We start from the raw sequence: 18792 nt of genomic DNA, 5'->3' as shown, positions 1-18792 counted from the left end.
CGTGGCCATCATGAAAAATCCAATGATCTAAACTTACGATGGAAAGAGCAGAGACGGCAAATCCTCAAAACTCATCCCTTCCTAATTTTTAAGTTTATTTTTATTTATTTTGAGGGAGAGATAGAGAGCAAGCGGGGGAGGGGGCAGAGAGAGAGAGAATCCCAAGCAGGCTCTGCACCCTCTCAGCGCAGAGCCCGACGCGGGGCTGGAACGCACGAGCCGTGAGGTCATGACCTGAGCTGAAATCAGGGGTCAGGCGCTTAACGAACTTCCTAATTATTTTTTGGCATTTGGCTGTGAGCTCTGTTCTTGCATTTGGTCCTGGCTATTGATTTTGTATCGGCGAAATCTTAGAGAACGGCGAATGACCGCCACATCTCTGCCTGACTCCGCATTCAGAGAAGTCACGGCGGGAGGAGTCACACAATGGAAATTGGCGGACAGCACAAATCGGTGGTGCTTTTGGTTTCATGTCATCTTGTTTAGATTTGGGGGGGCACGGGCTATTAAATATTTGCCAACACGCTACTTTACGTAGTCTTTGCCCCCACAGAGCTCACGGCTCTGCTTAGGGAAGCCACCCGTTAAATAAGCACAGAAATGACTCCGGTTTATGGGGCCTGGGGCTTCAAGGGTTCCAAGACCCGTTGGAGCCCAGCATGACTACAGCATGCGGACGTGGGGAAGGGCCATATAAGATCAAGACGGGAGGTGAGGAGAGTCGGGTCATGCAAGTCTTGGGGGCGGTGGCAAGGCTCTTACACTTTTAATTTTTTTTCTGATTTTTTTAATGCTTGTTTATTTTCGAGAGAGAGAGAGAGAGAGAGAGAGAGAGGGAGAGAGAGAGACACAGAGCGCACACGGGGGAGGGGCAGAGAGCGAGGGAGACCCAGAGTCCAAAGCAGGCTCCAGGCTCTGAGCTGTCAGCGCAGAGCCCGACGCGGGACTCGAACCCTCGAACCGTGAGATCGTGACCGGAGCCGAAGTCGGACGCTTAGCCGACTGAGCCACCCAGGCGCCCCTCTTATGCTTTTGAAGCCTGGCACACAGCGCGTCGTACCTTCATCATAAATGTTAGTTGCAATAAGATTTGCCACTCGGAGCAAGCCTGTCAAGTCAGGGTCTCAGCCTGGATTATCGAGGAGGAAACAGAGGGTCTAGGAGGTTCCTTCTCATTGGTTCCCACGTGGGCCGCTGGCCAGGCTGCATTCTTATCCAGGTCTCCTAGAGGAGCCCTCGAGCCAGGCCCTGGCCACCTCGCCCCTCCCCAAGAGTACCTGCTTGCCTCTAGCCCCCCAGTCTTTCCCGGCCCTTTACCTGAGATCACGGCGCTGATGAAGATGGCCACGCTGCTGGACCGAGGCGCCGGGAGGGGGCCTGCCAGACCCTGGAGAAGCCGCCGGCGGGTGCCCGGGCTGAGGGGACCCACGCTCATGCTGCCTGTCTGCCTGGATGACCCTTCCCCAGGGAAGGGCCTGGGATTCAGAGACCTCAAGCCGGAGGCCAGGTGGCCTTCTTGGGAGGACAGCCGGGCAGGGCCATCTGGAGAGGGGTATCGGTCTCACCCCCTCAGCGCCCCGCAGCCCCCCCGTCCCCTCCGGCCCCCCTGGGGAGCTGAAGCCGCCTCTGCTCGGTCTGCAAGCACTAATGGGGAGACGGCGGCCCCTGGATGTGGTTGGCTCCTCCAGGCACTGGAATCTTTTGCCCCTCAACCAGCTGGTTCCTCACCCCAAGAGCTCAGCAGTCACCACGGCAACTATGGTTTCCTGGAGCCCAGCATGGGGACCTGGGGACCAGCCAGCCTCTGGAACACCTAGGTCCCCTGGGGCTCCGTGAAAGTTGAGCCTGGGCCCAGGTGTGCAGAGGGAAACTGTCAGGGGCTGGGAGCCCTGCCGGTCCTGGCTGGTCAGGCCAGAAGGACAAACACTGAGTGGAACCCCCACCTCATCCTGCGCTCACTGTCCCCTCCAAAGAGGTCCGGGCGCTGGGTGTACCGCTTAAACAAGCAGTTCTCAACTGGGGAATATTCTGCTTCTCAGGAGACACTTGCAATGCCTGGAGACATTTTGGTTGTCACGTCCGGGGGGAGGTGGGGGCTGCTGGTGCCCAGTGGGTAGAGACGAGGGACGTCGCTCAGCACCCTAGATAGAATGCACACGACAGCCCCCGCCAGAGAAAATGATCTGTTCCCCCAATGTCAGCAGTGCCGAGAACCTGAGAAATCAGCTTTAAATCCACTCTAGCCAGATCTCCTCGCCTGCGGGAGGCGTGGAGACAGCTCTCGCAGATAAGAAGGGAGACTAGCACGTCTCCAGGGGCGGCTCAGGACCGGCCCATATCAAACTGAGATGTGCTCTTTGAAATAATCAAAAAAAACCCCACCGCTTGTGACAACATGTGAATAGACCTTGAGGGCGTTGTGCTAAGTGAAATAAGCCAGACAGAGAAAGACAAGTGCCGTTAAGATCTCACTTCTATGTGGAATCTAAAAAAAGCCAAACTCCCAGAAACAGAGAGACGGTTAGGAGGGAAAGGGGGTGGGGGGAATGGGGTGCTGTCAGTCAAAAGATTACAAACTTCCAGTTAGAAGACGAGTAAGACCGACCTAGGGAATCTAATGCACAGCACGGTGATTACAGTGAATAATACTGTATTATATACTTGAAAGTTGCCAACAGCATAGGTCTTGAAGGCGCTCACCACTAAAAAGAAACAGTAATTATGTGCATGCTGGAGGTGTTACCTAACGTTACTGCGGTAACCATCGTGCAAGATACAAGTGCATCAAAATCAACACGTCAGGCACCTTAAACTTACACGGTGTTATAACGCTCATGATCTGTCAATAAAGCTGGGGGGAAAGATTAACCAAAAACATGGCCTCTAGGACCAGGGAAAGACCTTCTCATTATTGAAAACGCCCTGGTGATCTGAGTCCTGCCCACCCACCTCTCGATATTAACAAACCACAGGCAGAAGGAACGTATACCTGGGAGTCCATGGGTCTGGTTGGAATGCTTGTCCGTCCATCGCTGTCCTGGAGAAGTTAAGCAAGTGGCCTCTTTCCTGGGACACTGGCCGCACCATCCGTGAAGTGGGAGTGACAGCTACTCGAAGGCGAGCTGGGGTGAGGAGAGAGAGGCAGTCCACTCGGGATAGCACACAAGGAAGCGTGATGCGCCTGAAAAGCAAAACGAATGCCCAACGTACCCGTGATGCACCCGACGCGAGCAAGGCATTTGGGTGCTTGAACATCCAGTCCCCGCTCCCCTTACGGGTGTTTCAGAAATTCTGGTATCGGTTCAACCAAACAGCCGGAGCTTCTGCGGTATCTTTTCCTCTCTGCCTCAACTTCCCTTCTCTGCCTTGTCCACTTAGGAGAAGAGTCTGCCTTTCAGGGGTCCCCGAGACCACCCTCAGATGTGAGGGTTTGCTAGAAGCACTCACAGAATTCGGAAAAGCTGTTCTCATGGTTATGGGGCAGCACAATGAAAGGACACAGATCAAGGTCAGCCAAGGAAAGAGGCGTGCAGGGCAGCATCCAAGGGACACCAGGCTCGGGCCTCCAGTGTCCGCCCCCAGCAGAGCTGTGAGAGTGGCGCTTAACTCTCACGGCGACGACGTGTGACAGCAGGCTCGGAGGGTTGCCAGCCTGGGAAGTGCAGCTGAGCCTAGGTGCCCAGGATTTTACTGGGCATCGGTCACACAGACATGGCTGACCTCCAGAGCCCCTCCAGAGCTGGCGCCACATGACCCAAGGCCCCCCACCAGAAATCGCATCATTAGCACAGACTCTCTGGTATATTCCAAGGCCCCCAGATGAACAAACACACCCCCATCAGGCAAGACGTTCCAAGGGCCTAGAGGCCACTTCTTGGGAGCCGGTCAAGGGCCAAACCTTTCATGTCCAGAATGTGGACAACCCAGGCCTGTTGAATTAACTTTTCCTGCACAGACCTGAAAAATGTTATAACATAATTGACTGTCACCATCTCACAAATGAGGAAAACTGAGGAGCAGAGCAAGAACTTTTTCACTAGCCTGGAAGGGTCTGGTCGGGGAGTGAGTGTTGGTCTGGTCCCTTCTCCTCCAGGGACCCTCAGAGCCAGCCTTGCCATCCAGCCACCTTCCCATGACTCACCCAGGCCCCAGCTCTGGACCCCAGGGTCCATCTGGATTTGTCCCTATCACCTCCTCACCAATCCCCTGACCTTGAATTTGCCTCCCCCAAATCTCTGTTCCTTCCTCCATTCATCTCAGTCTCCAATAGGCCCCTTGGACTCTACCCCACCCCAGCATATGGCCTTGTGCCCTTACTTACCACCTCCTCACATCTACAGGAGTATTGGAAGGTTTGACCTTGACCCTCACACTAGGCTTTCTTTCTATTCCTGGAGCCCAGACTTTTGCAACATCAGCACTATTGGCATCTGGCGCCAGATCATTCTTTGCAGTGGGGGCCATCCTGTGCATTGTAGGATGTTGAGAACATCCTGGCCTCTACTCAGTGGATACCAGCAGCAGCAACCCCCCCCCTCCCGCCAAAGCTGTGACGATCAAAAATATCTCCAGACATTGCCAATGTCTACTTGGGGGCAGAATCATGCTTAGTTGAGAACCCCTGGTCTAAGACAACCAGCTTTACTGCAGCCTCAGGGCCTTTGCACATGCTGCACCTGAACTCCCCAATCTGAATCCTTTCTTGCCACCCACACCTCAGCTTACATGCCACATCCTGAGAGGCTCTCCCTGACCATCACATTGCTCAGTGACCTCCCTCCCTAAGTCACTCCCAATGCCATCACCCTATTTTTTTTAAATGTTTATTTATTTATTTTGAGAGGGAGACAAAGAGAGAGCGCATGAGCAGGGGAGAGGCAGAGACAGAGGGAGAGAGAATCCCAAGCAGGCTCTGTGATGACAGCGCAGAGCCCGATGTGGGGCTCGAACTCACCAACCGTGAGATCATGACCCAAGCTGAGAGCAGGAGTCGGATGCTTAACCGACTGAGCCACCCAGGCGCCCCTGCCATTGCCCTATTTTAATTCTCTGCATGGTACTCACCACCAGCTGATAGGTTTCTTCTTGCTTGTTTACTGCTTGTGTCTCCATAAGAACATGCGTTCCATAAGTGCAAAGACTTGTCTGCCAAGGTCAGAATGCTTGGCACACGGCAGGTGCTCACTAAATAACTGTCACATCAACGGGCTCATCCACAACTGTCCATCTTCCTTGACTTCTATTAGTCACTGCAGGCAATCGAGCAAGCCTGGATTCCCCCAGGAGGGACACCTTGCGGTGCCTACCTTCTGGTTTTCCTCGGGAGCTCTGGCCTCCCTCTCACTCTTGCTGGTGGTGGCAGGGCTGATTTAAAATCCTCTGAGGAAGCAGGCTGGAGAAGAGAGTTTTCTGGGCGCAGCACTGCCCGGAAGACAAGCCCCCGGCAATCCTAGTAACTTTTGTCTTAGGTACTTCCCAGGTCTCTCCCTGCCAATTCACCCAGCAACTGGGATAATGAAAGAAATTATGTGGCTCTCGGGCCCTGGCTTAGCTGGGCACTCAGCCAGACTTGATGGTTAACCGTTGTGTACCGGGCTAATACACTCATCATAGCAGAGGCCATTTGTTAAGGGTCCATGAGGTGCCAGCTGGTTGGCATCTTGCGTGGGCAGTGTGCCCGAGAAGCAGATATTATCATCCTGTCCCACTGATGGAAAAAAAAAACGAGGCCCAGATAGGTGAAGCCCTGTGCACAGGTTGCTTGGCCTCTCTGGGCTTAAGTTTTCTTAACAATCTCCAGGGTTGGTAAAACAATGAAATTCACTTACACAGAGAGCCTAGCACCATGCCTGGGGCATGCACAGGGCCCATGAAATGTTAGCCGGGATTAATTACTATTATTTCCAGTCTCACCCAACAAGTGGTGGAGTCAGAAACCAAAGTGCCCCATGTCAATGTCCCAGCAAGTGTTCATGAAATCCAAGTCTCCGGAGCAGGGTTTCTCAGTCTCAGCCCTGCTAATATTGGGGGCCAGAGCACCTGTTGTGGCGGGGGTGTGCATGTCGGAGGAGGCCATCAGGAACACGTGACTGCAGGTTTGACCCACCAGCTGGACCTGGGCAAGTGGAGGCTCCCCCTCCCCTGTCCTTGGAGTGTTCACTCCGCTGGCCTTCCCCGCACGAGATGCTCCCCAAGGACACAGCCTTGAGATAGTGATGTGGTGTTAGGACCATCTGGACTGCGCACGAGACTGAACCCAGTTAAGGCCGCTCTAATAAATGTTAAGATTCTGGCTGGCAGGTGTGACGATCAACTCATCTGTGGCCACTGAAGACAAGCCTCGCAAGCTCCCTTGCTTATCAAAGCTGCCGCCCACCCGTCTGAAGTGGCCGGCTTTTCTTTGGTCTCTCCCTCCCCTCCAAGTATCGGGGCTGATTTCAGATTTCACACGGGAAGCTCACAGGGGTGCTGAGCCGCATCCTTGGCCTCCACCAACTAGATGCAAATGGCACCAACCTCTCCCGATCATGACAATCGAAAATGTCTCCTGACATTGTCAAGTGTCCCCTGGGGACCAGAATCCCCGTCTCCACCCTCTGGTTGAGAACCACTGCTCTGTCATGTTACTATATTCATGGTACCATCATCATGTTATTATACTTTGAGGACCTCTTAGCTTCAGGTGCTAATATAACATACTGTCTCCAGTTCTCCCCGGGGAACCGGGAACTTCATTTCACTACCCTGGTTTACCAAGGATGAAAACAGGCTTCAGAGAGGCTCAACAATTTGCCCGAGGTCCCTTGGCAAGGGAGTGACAGGTCCGAGCCTCAAACCTCAACGTTAGTCAGCTACATTGGAATCTGTTGGTTTTAAAGAATTCTTGGCAACATTTTTTTACGTTATTTTTTAATGTGTATTTATTTTTGAGAGAGAGAAGAAGGGGAAGGGACAGAGAGAGAGGGAGTCACAGAATCCAAAGCAGGGTGTCAGCACAGAGCCCAACGCGGGGCTTGAACTCACGATCGAGACCATGAGATCATGACCTGAGCCAAAGTCGGAAGCTTAACCGACTGAGCCACCCAGGTGCCCCAGTTTTATTTTTTTTCAATATTTATTTTTGACACAGAGAGAGAGAGAGAGAGAGAGAGAGAGCACGAATGGGGGAGGAGCAGAGAGAAAGCGGGACACAGAATCCAAAGCAGGATCCAGGCTCCAAGCTGTCGGCACAGAGCCCGACACGGGGCTTGAACTCATGAACTCGGAGATCATGACCTGAGCCGGAACCAAGAGTCAGCTGCTTAACCAACTGAGCCACCCAGACACCCCTTGGCAACACTTTTAAAGTGAACTAATGGTATCATGGTATAAGGTGTTTTTAAAAAAAGAATGTCTTTATCTTTTGGAGATGAGCAATAAAATATTTTATAGAACAGTAAGATTTCTAAAATGACTGGGATTAACTTTGAAATAATAATCCCAGATGAAAAGGTGGATGGGGTGGGGCTGGCCAGGGGGTGATAGGAGTTGGATCTGGGGCTCTCGGTTCATGATACCATTCTGTCTACTTTGAGGTTTGAAATTCTGTGCAGTAAAAGTGTAACATATTCTTCCATACCTGTTCTTAGGGAAAAGTTATAATTACCATTATGTGGGGTGCCCGGGTGGCTAAGTTGGTTGAGCAGCCGACTCTTGATTTCGGCTGGAGTGGGGGTCTCACAGTTGGTGAGTCTCAGCCCTGCATCGGGCTCTGCACTGAGTGCGGACACTGCTTGGGATTCTTTCTCTCCCTCTCTCTCTGCTCCTCCCCTGCTCACACTTAGTCTCTCTCAAAATAAATGAAAATAAACAAAAACAAAAAAAATGATTACAGTTGTGTTGGATATTGTGTTGGGTAGGGGCTGAGCCATAAGCGAGGGCATTTTCATACCTTCTTTGCCTAACGATATCATTCCCACCTTAAGGAAGAGGTACGGAGCCGGGAGATATTAATAAATCAGCTCAAACTCTCGGCCTGGAAGGAGGTGCCTTGGCTAAGGACGCGCGGGGAAGCTGCGCCCCCTGGAGGTCAGCGCGGGAGTTGCCGCGGAACGGGCAGAAGCCGCTGGAATGCAGGGCAGAACGGAATGAGGAGGAAGCAGGAGACGTGTTGGCTGGTCCGGGGTGCAGCGTTTTGGGGGGAGGGCACAAAAAAAAGCAATACAAATAAATAATATTTTGTCATTTTTTATGGTGACAAAAGTGTAAGTAAAATTTTAAAGCAATATCGAAAAAATAAAATCGAGGCAACAAAATCCACAATGAATGAAATCTCACAATTTTGTTTTACCTTTTTAGACAAATTTTTATTTGTTTTTGAGAGAGAGCAAAAAAGAGAGGGGGGTGGTGCAGAGAGAGGAGGAGACAGAAGGTGCAAAGCAGGCTGTGGACTGGCAACAGAGAGCCGGATGTGGGGCTTGAACTCACCAACTGGGAGATCAGGACCTGAGCTAAAAAGTCAGTTGCTTACCTGACTGAGCCACCCAGGCACCCTGAAATATCACAATTTAAAACAGAGTGAGGCAAGTGAGGTGAGTATGTAAATGCAGGGTTGGATCCTATTTTCATTAAGATTTTGATGATTCGTGGGACGCCTGGGTGGCTCAGTCAGTTAAGCGTCAGACTCTTGATTTCGGCTCGGGTCACCATCTCACAGTTTCTGAGTTGGAGCCCCTCGTCAGGTTCTGCACCGGCAGCAAGGAGCCTGTGCTACAATAAAAAATAAAAAATAAAATAAAAAATAAAAAGGTTTTGATGATTTGTTCAAGCACAGATCTTTTGCATGGACTTTGTTTTTATAAAATACTACTTGAAAATATTATGTATCTGTAAATCAAAACCACAGCAAGATACGACCTCGCACCGACTAGGTCATCGATAATCAACAAAGAAAATAAGTATTGGCAAGGCTGCGGAAGAGTTGGAACCCTCATGCACTACTGGTGGGAACGTAAAATGATGCAGCAGCTGTGGGAAACAGCTTGGCATTTCCTTGGAAAGTTGAACGCGGAATGACCATGTGATCTGGCATTCCCATTCCTAGGTAGAGACCCAAGGGAAGTGAACGCAGGCGTTCAGACAAATCCTGTACCAGGAGGTTCAGAGCAGCGCTCATCAAAATAGCCAAATATGCAGACACCCCAAATGTCCCTCAAAAGGCAAACGGATAGACAAAATGTGATAAATCCACACAATGAAATGTTACCCTGCCGGAGAAAGGAAGGACACACTGACACGTGCTACCGCGTGGAAGAAGCTAGAAGACATTACGCTGAGTGAAAGACGCCAGTGGCAAAGGGCCGCGTAGCGTTTGGGGTGATGGACACGTTCTGGAACTAGATAGAAATGATAGCTGCCCGACATGGTGAGTGTATGAAATGCTGCCGAATCGTGCACTTTGCAATTATTTATTTATTTTTAAGATTTTTCTTTGTAAGCAATCTCCATACCCAATGTGGAGCTCGAACTCACAGCCCAGAGATCAAGAATCGCACACTCAAAATTAAAAAAAAAAAAGAGGGGCGCCTGGGTGGCTCAAGTCGGTTAAGCGTCCGACCTCAGCTCAGGACACTATCAAGCCCCACGTCGGGCTCTGTGCTGACAGCTCAGAGCCTGGAGGCTGCTTCGGATTCTGTGTCTCCTTCTCTCTCTGTCCCTCCCCCACTTGTGAGCTGTTTCTCCCTGTCTCTTAAAAATAAATAAACGGGGGCACCTGGGTGGCTCAGTCGGTTGAGCGTCCAACTTCGGCTCAGGTCACGATCTCACGGTCTGTGGGTTCGAGCCCCGCTTCGGGCTCTGTGCTGACAGCTCAGAGCCTGGAGCCTGCTTCGGATTCTGTGTCTCCCTCTCTCTCTGACCCTCCCCCATTCATGCTCTGTCTCTCTCTCTGTCTCAAAAATAAATAAACATTAAAGAAAATAATAAATAAATAAATAAACGTTAAAAATTTTTTTTAAAAGAATCGCACACTCCACCAACTGAGCCAGCCAGGTGCCCCTAAAGTTATTTCTTTTCTGTTATGTGAATTTTACCTCAATTTAAAAAAGTGGATTTAAATAGGAAAAAAAAATTATTACAGTGGAAGCTGAGGCAACTGTGTGCAGTAACTGGGGGCGGTGTTTGAACCCGGGTCCCCTTATCATCTGTATTTCGAATTACAGGAGGGTTCAGAATAACTGCCCAATGGAAATCAACAATTGGCCTCATTTTCGCCCACTGGTTCGGTAAGTTTCTCAAGGGTTGCAGACCACACTTTTTTTTTTTTTTTTTTTTAAATTTTTTTTCAATGTTTTTATTTATTTTTGGGACAGAGAGAGACAGAGCATGAATGGGGGAGGGGCAGAGAGAGAGGGAGACACAGCATCGGAAACAGGCTCCAGGCTCTGAGCCATCAGCCCAGAGCCCGACGCGGGGCTCGAACTCACGGACCGCAAGATCGTGACCTGGCTGAAGTCGGCCGCTTAACCGACTGCGCCACCCAGGCGCCCCCAGACCACACTTTTAACATCCTCGATGACAGTTCTGGACCCCCTCCTAGAAAATGATGTGTACACATAATTTTGCCTGCAGTCCCAGGCAGTCTGTAGAACTCCTAATTCCTCCTGCCCTCGATTGGAGCAGGGCCAGTGAGGTCCTGGCTAAGAAGCTCAAAGTCAAGGGGCACCTGGGTGGCTCAGTTGGTTGAGTTTCCAACTTTGGCTCAGGTCATGACCTCACAGTTCGTGAGTTCGAGCCCCACGTGGAGCTTTGCACTGATGGTGTAGAACCTTCTTTGGATTCTCTGTCTCTCTTTCTCTCTCTGCCCTTCCCCCACTAGCGCTCTCTCTGTCTCTCAAAAAAATAAATAAACATTAAAAAAAATTTTTTAAAGCAGCTCAAAGTTAGACAATACTCTGAGATTCAACCATCTAAGGAAAAACCAAAGGTATAATTATGTTACTAAAGAGACACTCACCTACATACAGAAGAGAATATGGCAAGCACACCTGTCACTTTCTGAGTGTTTACATGTACAGATTAAAAGGACTGTTCATGGGGCGCCTGGGTGGCGCAGTCGGTTAAGCGTCCGACTTCAGCCAGGTCACGATCTCGCGGTCCGGGAGTTCGAGCCCCGCGTCAGGCTCTGGGCTGATGGCTCAGAGCCTGGAGCCTGTTTCCGATTCTGTGTTTCCCTCTCTCTCTGCCCCTCCCCCGTTCATGCTCTGTCTCTCTCTGTCCCAAAAATAAATAAACGTTGAGAAAAAAAAAAAAAAATTAAAAAAAAAAAAAAAAGGACTGTTCAGGGGCGCCTGGGTGGCGCAGTCGGTTAAGCGTACGACTTGAGCCAGGTCACGATCTCGCGGTCCGGGAGTTCGAGCCCCGCGTCGGGCTCTGGGCTGATGGCTCGGAGCCTGGAGCCTGTTTCCGATTCTGTGTCTCCCTCTCTTTCTGCCCCTCCCCCGTTCATGCTCTGTCTCTCTCTGTCCCAAAAATAAATAAAAACGTTGAAAAAAAAATAAAAATAAATAAAAAAAAATAAAAGGACTGTTCGGAGTGACTACCTTTGGGAGGTGGGTTGTAGGTGAGAAGAGTTAAATCTCTTTTTCTCCCTCTCTCTTTTTTTTTCTTTATGCACGTCTCTGTAGTTTCCATTTTTAACAACCAGACTGTATTATTTTTATAATTAAAAAAATCTGAAAGATGCACGAACAAAAGTCTTTGCCTTTAATTTTTTTTTTAATGTTTATTTCTGAGAGACAGAGACAGAGTGTGAGCAGGGGAGGGGCAGAGAGAGGGAGACACAGAATCGGAAGCAGGCTCCAGGCTCCGAGCTGTCAGCACCGAGCCCGACGTGGGGCTCGAACCCACAAACCGTGAGATCATGACCTGAGCCAAAGTCAGAGGCTTCACCGACTGAGCCACCCAGGCACCCCTGAATTTGATCATCTCTTTAAAGGCTCTCTCTCCAAATAAGGGCACGTTCTGCAGTACTGGGGTTAGGACTTCATCCTATGAACTTTGGGGAGATGTAATTCAAGCCACAACAGTGGGTTTTACTCACACCTGGTTGTTAAAGAATGAAGTTGGCCATATGGCTCCCTGTTGGGATTTTTTCACGGCCACCATATCATTAAACAAAACCGTGACAACTGCCCCCCACACCCCACCTAGATCTAGGATTCCCAGCAAAGGAGACCCACCATCTCCATGGAAACCCAGAGATCCTTCAACAGATCACCACTATGAAGAGTCCTTTTATTATGCACACATAAACAAATGTGGGGAAAACGTTTTTTTTTCTGTTTTAACACTGTCTTTGGCTCCTTGCTTTTGTCACATAATAATACAACACAGACACCTTTTCATGGCAGTCTCCTGGAGATCTAGTTCATTCATTTTAATGGCTACCTAGAATTCTACTGAGTGGATGGGCTGTAATTTATTTATCCGATCTCCTATTCCGTGTGAGTCCTGAGACCTGAGAATCAGGGGGCTGAAGGTGTAAGTTCCAATCTGAGTCCGGAAGCCCAAGGACCAGGAGCGCCAATGTCCAAGGGCAGAAGATGTATATACATCTTGACTCCAACAAAGAGAGGGGATTTGTCCTTCCTTTTGGTTCTATTAGGGCCCTTGACAGATTGGATGATGTCCGCCCACCCCTCCCCCCACCGGGCACTGGGGAGGATCATCTGCCTGACTCATTTCATCGAGGCAAATGCTAATCTCTTCCAGAGATACCATCCCAGACACCCCCAGAAATCATATTTGACCAGCTATCTGGGAATCCCTTAGCTCAGTCAAGCTGATACCTAAAAGTAACCATCACGGTGACGATATTTGGAAATAGGGCCTTTGGGAGGTGATTTAGATTATTGGGTCAAGAGGGTGGGGCCATCTCCTTAAGATTAGAGTCCTTATAAGAAGAGGAAAACAGAGAGGAGAAGCCATGTGAGAAGGTGACTATAAGCAAGGAATTGAGCCTTGACAAGATCCCAAATCTACCGGCACCTTGACCTTGGACTTCCAGCCTCCACACTGTGAGAAATAAATGTCTTTTGTTTAAGCCGCCCAGCCTTTGGTATTTTGTTATAGCATCCCAAGCAGACTGAGACACAGAGCTGGCTGAATACCAGGTCACATCATGGCTGGTGGGTTGGCTTCCTGGGGCTGTCATAACAAAGTCCCACGAAAGAGTGGCTTAAATCAATCGAGATGGATTCTCTCACAGTTCTGGAGGCCAGAAATTGAAATGAAATTGCCAGCATGGCCGCGCTCCCTCTGAAGGCTCTAGGCGAGGATCCCAGATATCAGTTATATTGGATTAGGGCGCAGCCTGGTGGTCTCATCTTAACTTGATGTCACGTGCCAAGACCCAGTCTCTAAATAAAGTCACACTCCTAAGTACTGAAGACTGTTGGGACTTGAACATACCTTTTAGGGGGACACAATTTCTACCATAAGGGGCGAGTGTATATAAAGCTCTTCTGAGAGTTAAGTTCAATGGCCATCTCCAGGGAAGAGCAATGGAAGGAATGAATGTTGGGGTCTTTTTTCAGGGAACATCATTTTCATTTGAAATATCTGACCAACCATGATTCAGACTTGGCTGTTTGGCAGACGTTTTCTTAAAAATGAACAAAATGAGGCTGTCACTCCAAGGAAAACAACTCAGTTCTGTTGCCAATGATAGAAATCAAGCTTTCCAAGGAAAATAAGAATTTTGGAAAATCTGCATCTGTCGCCGTGATCTTAACTGCTTTCTGACACTTAAAGAAAGGCTTTTCTGATAATATTGGCAGTGATATTAACGGATGGGACTTTCTGATATTGAATAATGAAATCCGAAAGCCTCTTCATAACCAGTGACCTAATATTTTCCCAACGACCGATGCATGATGTTACAATCGATGTAGAAGGTCCACTCAGAGTGCCAGACAGACTGATAGCTATTAGGGTAGCCAACTGTTGGGGGCTGAATGGTGGCTGCCAAAAAGACATAGTCAGGTCCTAACCCCTAGAGACTGCTAGTGCGATCTTTTTTGGAAAAGAGTCTTTGCAAGTGTGATTAAGTTAAGGATCTCAAGATGAGATCGTTTTGGATTACCTGGACGGGCTCTAAACCCAACGACAAGCATCCAGTATAAGAGGAGGCATGGACAGAGAGGAGGAAAAGGCTATGTGACAATGAAGGCAGAGATTGGAGTGATGGAGCCACCAGAAGCTGGAAGAAGGATCCTCCCTTGAAGATGATCACACATGCAAATGCCCAGGGACGAGAGAACGTGCTGTATTCTAGGAATTGCAAATCATTCGATGAGGTTCAATATTACATATAACAAATTCAGATATAGACTATAGGAAATAACAAAATAGATACCCACGGACCCACCATCTAGCAAACTTTTTCTTTTAAACAAAAAAAATTTTTTAACGTTTATTTATTTTTGAGAGACAGAGTACCAGCAGGGGAGGGGCAGAGAGAGAGGGAGACACAGAATCCGAAGCAGGCTCCAGGCTCTGAGCCAACAGCACAGAGCCAGATGTGGGGCTTGAACTCACGAACCAAGAGATCGTGACCTGAGCCAAAGTGGGACGCTCAACCAACTGAGCCACCTAGGTGCCCCACAGACTTTTTCTATAAAGGGCCAGATAGTAAACATCTTCAGCTTTGCAATTCAGATCGTCTCTGGCTCCACCATTCAGCTCTGTCACTGTAGCTCGAAAGCAGCCACAGACGATACCTAAACAAATGGGCACAAATGTGTGCCAGTAAGACTATTTCTGGACACTGAAATTTGAATTGCAAAGAATTTTCACATATCATGAAACAGTCTTCCTCCCCCCGCCCCCCAACTGTTTAAAAAAAATGTGAATCCGGGGCGCCTGGGTGGCGCAGTCGGTTAAGCGTACGACTTCAGCCAGGTCACGATCTCGTGGTCCGTGAGTTCGAGCCCCGCGTCAGGCTCTGGGCTGATGGCTCGGAGCCTGTTTCCGATTCTGTGTCTCCCTCTCTCTCTGCCCCTCCCCCGTTCATGCTCTGTCTCTCTCTGTCCCAAAAATAAATAAATGTTGAAAAAAAAAATTTAAAAAAAAAATGTGAATCCATTCTTAGCTCGAGGGTCATACCGAAGCAGGTGACCTTGATCTAGCTTAAGAAATAGAATATTTCCAGTATTGGAAAGCTCCCTGTACCCCTCCTGGCTCTCTCTCTCCCTCTCCTGATAAAGGGCGGTATTGATCTTGTATCTTGTGTTCACAATCTCTTAGTTTATGTGACGGTTTGACCTCTTCATTAGGTACCCTTAACCAATATGTCCTTCGGTTTGTATATTTTTGGCTTTCAGATAAAGGGGAACAAGCTAAGAACACTGCCAGGAGGAATGCCTGTATGGATCTTTTAAGCCTAGTGGCGCACAAAGCCTTTTTCCACGGTGGGCAAGAGAAAGTGAGGCTAAGGGTGGTTCGGGGATACCCAGAGCTACATAGTTTTCATGGGGCCTCTGAGATGGCCCCTGATGATCTCCGCCTCCCTGAGGCACACTTTTATGTGAGCCTTCTCCCACACTGCCCCAAGGTTGGTCTGTGTGACGGGTGGAATAGGGCAGAAGTGTAGGAGGTTATACGAGGCTGCGGTTTCCATCTCGGGCACTCTCTCGACGACGGAAGCCTGTATCCATCAGCCAACGAAGAGCCTGGAAGAGGTACAGGAATGTTCTTGGAGGTCCATTCGTCATCTGAAGTTAGGCTTTCCAGGGGCTGCTTCTCTGAGAGAGACTGAGCCCGAACCGCCCAGCTAAGCCACTCTGGGATTCCTGATGTTTGGAAACCATGTGAGATAGGAAGTATTTGCAGTTTGAAGCTGCTACAATTTGGGGTGTTGTATTACGCAGCGACAGCTAACTGATTAATGGGGGCAGTGCCAGAACCTTTCAGCTCCTTGTCTAGGCCCTTATAGGATACCCTGCTTCTCCCAGTCTGAGTCTGTCTGCCTTACTCCCACAAAGACTTTTTAGTAACCATTTCCTAACATTTTCGGCAGCAGAGGCATATCCTAGAGGGCTCTCGTGTAACCCACGGAAGGGATAATCGCAGTGAGATGCTAGACCACAAACACAATGGGGGATGGGTCAGCCAGGAGGGACTCTACAACACCTGGCGGGGCAGGGGAGCATGCGTGTATGTCTTCTCAACCAGTCCAGCCAGAGATTCCTGGGGTACGTGTTTTCCAAACGCTCCCACACCCCAGCCTACGTCTGTGCTGTGGTCTCCATCTGGAACACTTTTCCTGACATCTTTTAACCCCTCCCTGGGTATTTTAAGGCCCCAGACAAATCTCTCTCCTCCAGGAAGCCCTCCTTCACCCTCTGTGATCCCTCTGAATCCCCCCATGGCACTTCCTTCTGATTTATAGATTCAATATTTGTGTCCCCCCGCCCCACCAAAAATACATATGTTGACATCCTCATTCCCAATGTAATGGTATCTGGAGGTGGGGCCTTCGGGAGGTGATTAGGGTTAGATTAGATCCTGAGAGTAGAGCCCTCATGATGAGATTAATGCCCTTAGACAAAGAGGAGAAGACACAGGATCTCTCTGCTCCCCACCGTGTGAGGATACAAGGAGAAAGTGGGTGTCCACAAACCAGGTAGACAGCCCTCACCAGACGCCACGTCTGTCGGCACCTTGATCTTGAACTTCCCAGCCTCCAAAACTATGAGTGATGTCTGTTAAGACCCCTAGTCCGTGGTAATTTGTTATCGCAGCCTAACTTAAGACACCTGATTATGGTTTGCTCTTACTGAGAAAACGTGACCACAGGGGATGATGAGATGTTTATTTGTAGTGTGGTACAGACTTCGATACAGCTCTCTCGGCTTTACCTAATTGTATTGTTCATTTCTTCCATGGATTGTCACATTTTTAGAGTTAGAAAGAGTATTAAAAATCATCCAGTGGCTGGGGCACCCGGGGAGCTCAGTTGGTTAAGCTCCCGACTTCGGCTCAGGTCATGATCTCGAGGCTCGTGAGTTCGAGCCCCGCGTCGGGCTCTGTGCTGACAGCTCAGAGCCTGGAGCCTGCTTCCGAGTCTGTGTCTCCCTCGCTTTCTGCCCTTCCCCCGCTCACACTCTGTCTCTCAAAAATTAAAGAAAAAAAAAATTATCCAGGGCACCTGGGTGGCTCAGTCAGTTGAGCATCTGACTCTTAATGTCAGTTCAGGTCTTGATCTCGGGATCACACGTTCAAGCCCCACACTGGGCTCCGTGCTGGACATGGGGCTTACTTAAAAAAAAAAAAAAAATCATCCAGTCCAGGGGGGTTGGCCAACTTTTCCTGTGAAAAATCAGAGAGTCAATATTTTCAGCCGTGCGGGCCAGATGGTCTCTGTCGTAAGGACTCAATTCTGCTGTTGCAGCTGGAAAGGCCATAAAGGGTATGTCAACAAAGGAGTATGGCCACATGCCAATAAAACTGTATTTACAAGCCCTAGCAGTGGGCCAGATTTGGCCCGGGGGCCATGGTTTACCTGCCTATGACCTAGTCCAACGTTTTCATGTAACAAGGAGGGGGTCACCGAGGGTCACGTGGGAAGTTAGGAACGAAACCCGAACTCACTCTCAGGCCTGCCAACATCCTATCTTTGTGCCTTTGCTTTGACCTCTTGGCTGGCTTCTGTGGGCCCAATTAAACCTTCTTTTCCTCCACTAATTGAGCTGGGACTTTTCCCAGATGCCTCTGGGCAGGTACCCACCAGAAAGTGCAAGGTACATGCACTCGTAACCGCCCGTGTCTCAGGTTAGCTACTGGTAGTTTGCCCTTCTTTTTTTTTTTTTTTTTTTTCAACGTTTATTTATTCCTGGGACAGAGAGAGACAGAGCATGAACGGGCGAGGGGCAGAGAGAGAGGGAGACACAGAATCGGAAACAGGCTCCAGGCTCTGAGCCATCAGCCCAGAGCCCAACGCGGGGCTCGAACTCACGGACCGCGAGATTGTGACCTGGCTGAAGTCGGACGCTTAACCGACTGCGCCACCCAAGCGCCCCTAGCTTGCCCTTCTTAACATCAGAGACTCTCCTACATTCTTCCCATGCATACATCCTATGCTTCCCTAAACAGACTCAGAGACGTGAAGTGTCAAGAGAAGAAGCCGAGGGGTTGGAATGAGATAGACCCGGGTCCTGAGTCCGCCCCACCGGGAGCTCTGCGTGACCGCGGGCAAGTCACTTTGCCACCGAGCCCGAAAGTGTTCCTATGAAACGGGAGGAACAACCCACCTCAGAAACAAACCGCTTGTAAAATTCCTGCTTGGCATGTTGTGAGCGCTTCATGGAAATTCCCAGATACGGTCTGGGCTTGGATTTGCTCATGACAGAGTGGGCGGTTCCTAGGGTGGTCCCCGGTATTTGCACTTTTGTATAATCCCTACCCTTGGGTGTAGAGGACTTGGGATTCGCTTTTCATGAACGGAATAGGAGACAAAGGAAGTGATAGAATGTGGTTCCTCAGACGATTACATCTGTGATCACCGTATGATCCCGAAATTCTACTTCTCGATATTTATCTCAGTATATAGCTGAAAGAATACACAAGGAAACTTTTTAGATGATGGAAAAAATGTTCCCTGTCTTGATTATGGGGGTGATCACGTGGGTGTATACATTTGTCAAAACTGGTTAAATGGGCCACTTAGAAGGGAGGGTGGGGTGATGGAATGTCCTTTCCAAGATTAGGTTGTAAAAATCTATGACCCAGAAATTCCACTCCCAGGTGTATGAC

General features: G+C 49.5%; 1 protein-coding gene across 3 annotated transcripts in view; it reads right to left on the bottom strand.

The window, feature by feature from the left end:
- Positions 1–5500, bottom strand: part of NWD1 (NACHT and WD repeat domain containing 1) — a 74839-nt gene extending 69339 nt beyond the window's left edge. Inside the window, exons 1-2 of one of the 3 annotated variants that reach the window (XM_043590314.1) lie at positions 5065–5500; positions 2990–3181 (exon numbers count right to left, since the gene is read on the bottom strand). The gene's annotated coding sequence lies outside the window, so the exon portion shown is untranslated. Of the gene's footprint in view, positions 1–2989; positions 3182–3447; positions 3587–5064 lie in introns of those variants that run through there. The other 2 variants (XM_043590312.1, XM_043590313.1) reach the window with 2 other exon arrangements.
- Between the last annotated feature and the right edge of the window lie 13292 nt (positions 5501–18792).

Source organism: Prionailurus bengalensis, chromosome A2 (genome assembly GCF_016509475.1).
Source record: "Prionailurus bengalensis isolate Pbe53 chromosome A2, Fcat_Pben_1.1_paternal_pri, whole genome shotgun sequence".
NCBI classification, from domain to species: Eukaryota; Metazoa; Chordata; class Mammalia; order Carnivora; family Felidae; genus Prionailurus; species Prionailurus bengalensis.
The sequence above is the reverse complement of the archived record's forward strand: the minus strand, read 5'-3'. Positions and strand labels throughout refer to the sequence as shown.